The following is a 9,617-nucleotide window of genomic DNA, read 5'->3' on the forward strand; positions in this document are numbered from 1 at the left end:
CGGCAGTGGCTGCAGCCCCGGCGGTGGCTTTGGGAGCGATGCCGCCCTCCCGCCCCGCTCCCTCGGGACCCCCGGCCCTGCCACCCCCTGGCCCGCCCCGCCGCAGCCGCCGGGGTCGCCTCCCCTGCCCGGGGCCGCTTTGGGACTCGGCTTTTTGTTATTTTCACGGAGAAGATATTAATTAAAAGAAATACATGATTAAAAAGTAATGAGTTGAATAAAAATTATCTCCGCTCATTTTCTGATTATGTTAATTGTTAAAAACCCTTCAATCACGCTGTTGCAGTCAATGGGTTTTAATGTGAAATTAGTGGGCTCTTGATAACTTACAGTCCAGAATAATCCTGGAGGTTTAGTCATCATTCCTAATAACGAGATGTTACTGAGAACGGAGATTTTACATGATTTTGCCACATTCAGCCCTTCCCCCATGGAAGGGTCTGTCTTTGTGGCACACAACTTCAATTTTCATGCCTACGACTACTTTGTTAGTCTTCCCCTGTGCACTGCTCCATTATACGCCAATTATATATGTGCCTCTGTGTTGTCTGAATATTTAGAAAAAAAACCACCATGTGTCTGATACAAGAAAAAAATTTTTTTGTCCCTCGTGGATTTCTAATTTTATTTTATCCGTCCAACCCGTCTTGGATATTGCAGCTCTTCCCTAGCTCTGATTAATTATCTCCCTAAGAGATAAAACCAGGTTTATATTGGAAATATTACAAGTAATTAAACTCTTCAGGGAGGGAAAGTATTTTCTGCAGGCGTTGGTTTTCTGCAGGCTTAAAGACTACGGGTTGAAATAAATATGGAGAGTTTCTCTCATGGGTGATCGCAAAGAGCCGGGGATTTGTTAACTTCAGCCTCGGGGTTCGGAAATGCCGTGAAATCTGCCTCTCAGACGGGGACGAAATTACGGCCCCCAGATCACTCATTAGAGCCGACGTTTCTGCCCTAAAAATTATTTAAGAGAGGTTTCATTTTCATGCAGACAACTAAATGTATCCTTTTCTGTTCGACAGCCTTGAAAATTGTCACCTAAAAGCCTCTCCTCTCACCCACCTAACAATTTAGCTAAAATCTCCGGCACTGACAGCAAACTGACTCCTCGGTGGAAGGAAGGAAAGAAGGGAGGAAAGGAGCGGGGCCGAAGAGAGGAGCGGCTGCGGAGCAGCGATCCGTGCTGCCAGCCCGGGATGCGCCCGAATTCCTTCGCAGGGGCTGTACCCGCCGCGGGCGGGGAGCCCTGGGGGACACACGGCCCGATCAGTGCCACTCCTTGAGGTTCAAAAAGGGGAGGGGGAAGGAAAGGGGGGTGTGGGGGTGGGGGAAGGAAAGAGGGGGAGGAAAAGGCAGCAGCAAAATTGGCGCTCTCTGTGCCTGTGTGTGTGTGCGCGCATACCCACGTATTCCTTCCCCCTGAGACAAAGTGATGGTGCCGTGCGTCCCTCTGTCACTGCAAGGATATCTGATTATTTCTGACAGATGAGAAAGGACGTTTTCGGGCGGACCGAGTGGGCTGGCGAGGGGAGCGGCGGAGTGCGGGGCGCATTCCCGGCCAGCCCTGCACAGATCAGACTGTGGAAAAGTCTCCGCCACGGCGACTCGGGCTGCCACTGGTTTAATATTGATCCCCTATTTCCACCAAGGAGGAGCGGGTGTTTGCTGACCTTGCGGGGAGGAGAGGGTTAGGGCCGGGTCCTGCACACTGCTTCTGGCTTTTTTGGGGTGGGGGGAGGCCGGCCAGAATCGGTCCCTTCGTGTCCTCCCTCCAAGGGAAGCCGCGGGCCAGGACCACCTTCCCTTTCCCACCCGTGCCTCCCCTCTCCCCGCCCCCGCCCCGAGGCAGCTCCCGAGGGCGCCGGGCCTCGGGGAGGAGGGGGAAGTTTATGTCCTAGTTTGTTGTGAAGGGGAGCGCTTGGGGGATTGCAGTTTGGTTTGTTGTTGTTTTGGTTTGGGTTTGTGTTTTTTAATTTTTTTTTTATTATTATTTATTTATTTTTTTACTCTCGCTTCTGGTTAAAAAAAAGAGCCATTTGTTTACAAAGCCTCACTGCCCCCATCTGAGCCCACCCGGCGGGGCTCCATCAAGGAGAGGGGGGGGATCCCTCTGTGCAGGGCCCCCTCGCCGGTTCATTTCCCTATTTGCATCCGCAGTTAGCTGAAGATCATTTTAATAAATAACAATGAAAGAGGAGCGCATCTAGAGGGCTTGTCGGCAACATTCAAAAGCCAATAGAGTTTATAATTTTACTCTATCATTTCTTATTGATTAGAGTAATCAAGATAAAAAGCTAGCCGGGCTCCGAGAAGTTCAGCGGCATATCATTAAAGATAAGAGTCAGTTAATTCTGGCGCAGGGGTAATGGTGCCGGCGATGAAGAGTTCATTTGCATGAGATGCTGAGCCCCGTAACAAGAGGACAAAAATCACTAATTAGGACTGCAGAGTGTCTCGAGTTCTTCAAGCACCCTTTAGAGATGAGGGATGATGCAAAGCGACCGCACTTTTATGTAAATTCGGGCTAGGACACCGCGACCGGGGTGCTGCTCTCCGGCAGGGATTGCCGAGCGGGGACGGGTCGGGTCCCCGGGGCCCCTCCGGGCTCCAGAGTGCGCGGTGGCCGCGGCACCGAGCCTGCGGGACGCCGGCAGCCCCGAACAGCCCGGGGAACTCGGAAGAAACACGGCCGCAAAGAGTGGTGGGTTTGCACTGAAATCTGCGGGGTGGGGGAACAAGGCAAGAATGAAAAGAAAAAAAAAAAAAAAAAAAAAAAAAAAAAAAAGAGAGAGGAACAAGAATAAACCAAAAATAAACTCTCTGCGGAAAGGTTTATTCGTTCGTTGAAAGAAAATAGAGTGAAAAAAATAAGCCTCACGCCAACGAAAAATAAAAAGTCTGCACTAAGGTACTCGCGAGCCTGCGGGTTGCTAAAAACTAGAGAGCTTCTCGGCAAGCTGCAAGCAGAGCTCTCATCTCTGTGGGGAACGGGGAGCGCCCGCCGTCCCCCACCTTCCAAGAGACGACTTGGGATCAGCCACTCCCTCCCGCCGCCCGCGGGTCCCGGACACCTCCTTCCCCACGGGGCACGAGTGGGACCGTCGCCCCCTCCTTTCACCAGAGCTGCCCTCTTCCTCCTTGTCTCCAGTCTTGTCTCACGTCCTCTGGTCGCACAGGCAGGCCCAAACCCGAGCGAAGCCCCTCAGCTTCGGGCAGCCCTCCGGGGAGGAAGGACACCACACCCGTGGAGCTTTGGGGAAGCTCCCCCCAAAAGCCGGGGGGCCAGCAGCAGGCTGGTGGCTATGGAGTTGTTTACTTGCCCGAAAGGTATCAGCCGCGGGAGGCTTGGCAGCTGGCTGTCAGCGCTAACTTTGCCCCTCGCTTGGCCGGGGAGTAAAGGATTCACGGCCTTCTTTGGGCTAATTGTAGGTGTCAGCGTGGAAAGCGGCAGTGTTTGCCGCCTCTCAAAAGTCTCACTGTGTCTCTCGCCCCCCAGCAGCTCCCGGCCGGCCCCGCCGCACACCGCCCCGCGGGCAGGACCAGGTGTGGCGGCTACCCGCACCCCTGGCCGTGGCCACCTCCCGCTCCCTGCCGTGTTCACACCTTTCTGTCCGCACACGTGTCCCTCCTCAGCCGCCCCGCGGCGCACACACCTCCCGCGCACGCACAGCAGCCGTGACCTCGCATCCACGGGCGGACACCCCTCTCCCCGCCCGTGCCCTGCGCGCCCGAGAGCCAGCCCTCACACCCGCGCGTCGCCGTCTCGGGTGCGAGGAGTCCTCGCATTCCCAAAAGCCCTTCTCGCCCACGTGCGCCTCTCGGCACCCCAGCACACTCATATGCACATGCCCCCCAACTTCCCTGCAAGCTCACCTGCTCACACGCCCTCAGAGAGACAGACAGACAGACACCCCGCTTCACAGAGCTCCCCCCGGCCCCGACACCCCCCGTCCCCTCGCACACCCCCTGAGCCGGGGCCGGTGCGGAGGAGGGTGGCCGCGCTCCTCCCGCCTCGCCTCCCCGGTCCCCGGCTCTTTGGACTTTTGTCTGGCTATGTGGCTGAAGGCTCCTTTCCCCTTGTTCTTCCCATAGAGAATAAAGTCAGTCTGTATTTAATGGTTATGGCGGATGTGAGGAGGATTTGGCAAATGAAGAGGCCTTTTGCTCTAAAATATTGTTCCTTACGTCGTGTGAGTCTACCAACCCACCACGACCCCATATTCTTCTCTGGGTGTCTGACTCGAATGACAAACGAGCTGATTTTTTCAGTACATCGCTGGGAAATGTAGTGAGTGATAATAGAGATTTCTCTTTCATTTTTTACGCTTGACTTGGTTATTGTTGCTTTTCTTTTCCCGTGATTCCTTCTGAGGATTAGCTCTGACTTCCCCACTATTGGCGGTCAAAGTGGCCCAAACTCTGGATGACAATTGATGGGGATCAGGGGATTGCCCATTCTGTGCCTGTAAGAACTGATTTGTGCCAGAGAAACTCATCAAGTATAGGCGAAGAATAAAAAGCATTTGGGGGTAAATGTATTCATTGAGAAGGGTTCTTCCAAATTGCTTCTAAGTTTTCTTAATGAAAAGTAACGCTTGCAGCAATCAACGGCTTTTTGACGGATTACAAACCTGGGTAGGACTATGGGGCTGCATTTAAAAGTGCCCCAGCCTTAGCATAAGGGCAACTCTCTCACAAAAGTGTAGGAACGAGGGTCAGGCCGCAAAATACAAAGCTGAGGTTTGATGCGTGCAGGAGTAATGAAAGGTGCATTAATTTATTAACATGGTGCGCACAGGAAAAGTGAAAGAACAGCCCGGTGTAAGAAGAATCATTAACTCTCTACCCCAGGGACCCACCCAGGCCTCGTCATTTACATCAAAATAGTTATTGTATCTTTAGAGAGATAAAAAAAAAAAAAAAAATCCCTCAGCAGCAACAGTCCGTGTAAAAGGTGGAGGACAGGAGAAAAGGAAAAAAATTGAAGAGGAAAGGAAAGGAAAGGAAAGGAAAGGAAAGGAAAGGAAAGGAAAGGAAAGGAAAGGAAAAGGAAAGGAAAGGAAAGGAAAGGAAAGGAAAGGAAAGGAAAGGAAAGGAAAGGAAAGGAAAGGAAAGGAAAGGAAAGGAAAGGAAAAGGAAAGGAAAGGAAAGGAAAGGAAAGGAAAGGAAAGGAAAGGAAAGGAAAAGGAAAGGAAAGGAAAGGAAAGGAAAGGAAAGGAAAGGAAAGGAAAGGAAAGGAAAGGAAAGGAAAGGAAAGGAAAGGAAAGGAAAGGAAAGGAAAGGAAAGGAAAGGAAAAGGAAAGGAAAAGGAAAGGAAAGGAAAGGAAAGGAAAGGAAAATGAGGGAAGAACGAGTGAGCGGAGATAGAGGGGCGGCGAGAAGCTGCAGGGGCGCGAAGCCCGGCCCGGCCCGCGGCGGCTCCGCCGAGCCCTCTGTCCCGTCTCCCCGGGGCGGGCGGGGCCGGTCCCCCCGCGGGGATTTTGGGCAGCAGCGGAGGGGCCCCGGGGCCCGCCACCCTCGGCGCCCCTCCCCCGAAGTGTGGCTTCGGGTGTTTAAACATCGATTTTGTTAATTAGTCTAATCATTAGGGGCCGGGGACAGCGCCGGGCGAGGGGACCGCGCTGGAGGCGGCATCTGCGAGGGGCGCGGGCTTTGTCCCGGGCCGGGTCAGCGCTCGGCCGGCCCGTCCGGGGCTGCATTTCGCTTTTCGTGGGGCTTTTTTTTTTTTTTTTTTTTTTCCTGTCGTATTTTTCTTAAGCAGTCGAAGGACACAATGAGAACGGTCCCGGAGTGAAAAGGGTAAGGCCGGGAAGCGGAGCCGGGAGGAATCTCCAGTCCTTTCCCGCATTCCCTTCAAGCCCGAGAGGCCGGAATATTAACTTTCTTCCCCCTGCATCTTGTCAATGCTATCATGGCTTTGATGGGAGGGTCTTCAAGGTGGCACATTTCTGAACTTAACCCCTTTTCAAACTAACTCTCTACCTCCCTTGTTAGTGCCCAGCTCTGAACTTCTGAAGAGTATTTTTGTGTGAGTCAGGGTTCATTCACTCGGGGGCTTTTGTAGGACTTTCTTCCTTTCAGCCCTCAGTGTGTTACACCAATTAAAGGACGACGTGCTGTAAATGTAATGGGCCGAGCAGTGATTGTTTTTGACAAGCAACAAAACACATAGATCCACCCCTTAGATTAGGCCGTTGAAGGGAGGTTCATGCCGGTCAGTTTACTGAATAGTTCATGAACTGTAATTCTGAGGGCTTGTGTGAAAGAAAATGTCTCTCTCCCTTTCTTTTCTTTTTTTTTTTTTTTTTTCTTTTTTTTTTTTTTCCCCTCTAAAAGAAGAAACACCAAGCATCTAGGGGGAAGGGGATGGCTTGGGAGGGTGAGGGGAGTTGGAGGAGAGCAGAGGTGGCTTTGTCTTGTCATTTAGCAAGGGAAAAAAAAAAAAAAAAAAAAAAAAGAAGCTAACAGTCAAGCCACTTTATGTCACTAAACATGCCAGCCTCCTTTGCAGAGATGGTCCTCTCCATACATCTTCATAGGCAGCCTCAAGCTAATAACCTTCTACCTGCTCCAATCCACTCAGTATTTTTATCTTGTTCAGAGCCCCCTCAAAACTGGATCAGAAGCATTTCACAGGAGGAAGAGGATGTGGATTAGAGTTGAACCTTTGAGAAGCATAAAACACAAGAAAAATTGTATCAGATCATGGGCCTGATCCTGTTCCTCTTCAACTCAGTGGATGGAAGGGTTGGAGAAAAGGGAAAATCCTCCACAACCTGTACATGACCTGAGTCAAAGTGGTTTGGAAAATGGAAAATGATCCTTTCTCAAATGGCCAAGGGCCAAAGGGGTGCTCGAGTTATTTATTTAAGTCAAAGCAACTTGGATATTATCAGGAAAGGGGTAGACACAAGTCACAGGCTGTGGAGAGAGTGGGAATAATGAGATGGATGCTTCTCCTTGAAAAGAAGAGTATTTCTTCAGCCTTTCCTGTGGAAGATTATCCTGGGAATGTCACGTTCTCTTTAATCCCAGAGGCATCTGCAGTCCTGCAGCTGCCCGGGTACCACGTGTGGGTTTGTGAAGGGAACCACAATAGTTCAACTCTGTGGAGATGGGTTGGGAGCAGATACAGCACAGGAATGCCTTCAGAGCCCTGTGAGAAGGGATATGCCTCTGCACGTGACTCCAAATTCAGCCTGTGAATATGTGAATACCTTGGGAATTCCTGCTGAAGAAACACAACATGATCTGCTCTCCACTTTTGCCTGGGCATCATTTCACCCCCGAACTGATAAATTAAATAAATAATCCTTCTTGCATTCAGATATGTTGTTTCTCTAGGCATTTTTTAGTGACTCCCATGCTTGGCTAAATCCCTGTTAATTCCTGTGGGGCTCCAGCAAACCCCAACGACATTTGTGGAAATTATGTGGGCAGCTGTCACTCCAAGATCCAGAATTACTGTCATGCAATAACCACACTGGAGCCATCTGAGCCTAGGTAGCAGTGCACAGCATTTTTCTTCTAACCCTTCCTTCCTATAGTTCAGTACAATGGGACCTAATTCCTGCAACACTTTTTTTGGATGCAGCAAGTTGTTTACACTGGTAATAAGCTCACTGTATGTGCTGTAAAATTTGTACTTGTTACTGCAGGAGATTAATGAATATGTGAATCACAGCTGAGGAGTTTAACTCTCATTGACTTCATTATGCAGAAGGTATCAGGAAACAAAAAGACACGTGTGCTAACTCATAAACAGAAGTACATCTCTAATTCCAGTCTGCAGGCCCCACTAGAGCAGACTTTACATCTGCTCCCCCAAAAGAACAGCGTGCTGCTCATGCTGGCACACAGACCACAGTCGTTTGAGGCCACAAATGCCATAGGATAAGGGGACGTTGTGTGGATGATGGGTGCATATCAAAGGGGAGATGCCTGTTTTGGAGGTATGAGATCTGCTCCCGACGGAGGTGGATCAGAGCAGGATGGAGGTCAGTGAGTGCCCTGGCAAAGGATGAGATCACCATCTGATCTGTGCGTTTGATTAATGACAGTGCAAAATGCTGCAAAACACTATAGCGTGCACAGAAGTAGGTGTTTCCCACCCTTCTCTGCAGCAACGGGAGAAAGCTCCACCTGATAAAACTAAGTGGATGTATTACTCCAGACAGAGGCTTCCTGGAGAATCTATTCTTCTCGTTCCTTTTCAATCAGATCTTTTGAAAGACTTAGCTCAAGAAAGCTAAGGAAATTGTCTTTTTCAGGTTGGGACATAATACTCTATGCAGCCAAACAAAACAAGTTATAAATTTGTAAACATTTCTGTCACGCAAATTGCCTGTTCTGGTTGCAGTGGGGCAATTCTCACTTGGGAGAGAAAGCATAACCTGCACAGGGGTTGCCAGTTGTACGTAATGTAGCCGTCCTAAGCCCGTGCCAAACAACCTTTCTGCTATGCCAAACCATCCCAGATTTTGTGTAAATTTATTACACCAAGCACACAGCAGCTGTTTAATTGCAGAGAATTTAGGACAGGAAGTGAAGAATAAATCTGCATCCAATTGAATCTGCAGCATGTAATTATCTGGAGCACAAATGGGTAAATAACTAAAACTAATGTGTCTAGGAAAATAAAAGCACACATATAGACACATATTTGTGTGGGGAATGAAAGTGTGTTTCATTCAAGTAAAATGACTCACTAGCTGTGTTCCCTTGATCTGGCTCCAAGTGTTTGCAGTGTGCCTCTGATTCTCTCCTGAAGAATGCTACATGGCTTCAAAGCACGGTAACTTTTTTCCAGGTGGTACAGTGTACTTTACAGCAGCAGATCTCACGACCTGATGGCTCAGCATAGTAGGCAGGAGGAAATTAGCCTGTTAAATTCACCATGGAAATCAACAGAGGTTTGTGCTGTATAAGGCTGGCTTTACTCTCTTCCAAGGGATGAAGATGAATGAGAAAAAAACACCTACTTTCACCAGTGAAGAAATTACTATGTTTGTGGCTTCTTTTCTCCAGAACTAGAGAAAATGAGGACTGGGAGGCATTAATTTTTATTTATCTCTTCTCAGACAGAAGCGCAATATTTTTCAGCCTTTTTGCAATTCTGTACTATTCCCAAGCAGAACAAAGAAGAAGGAATGCGGGTGTGTTTTTCTGAACAGGTTTTAATTTTTGCTGGTTGCTGTGAAAATTCATATTGGAAAATGAACCAGTAGAAAAGTATACATTCAATGAAGGTGGACAGGCTGCAGTAAGCTGCCCCCTTCCTCCCCATCCCAAAATGTGGGGAAAGTTTTCTCTTATAGAGAGATGATTGACAAGTAATGTAATCTCCTGGGGAGATGGTTTTCAGATCTCCTCCCCGCATAGATGTCGAAAGCACCGTCCTGCTTATCCAAGTTAATACATTGTGAATACTGCACTGGGTAGCTGCATGCAGCAGGATGGCTGCAGTCTGAAAAATCTGTAACCCACATTTACTTGTAAATATGATATCCTGAAAGAAAATGTGCCTACTAATCTGCTCCCTGCATTTTCCCTCTTCTCCTCTATGTAATTTTCTGTGGCTTGTGTAACCATTGGACACTCATGTTAATGCTGTA

This window comes from Sylvia atricapilla, chromosome 3 (assembly GCF_009819655.1).
Source record: "Sylvia atricapilla isolate bSylAtr1 chromosome 3, bSylAtr1.pri, whole genome shotgun sequence".
In the NCBI taxonomy this organism is placed as follows: domain Eukaryota; kingdom Metazoa; phylum Chordata; class Aves; order Passeriformes; family Sylviidae; genus Sylvia; species Sylvia atricapilla.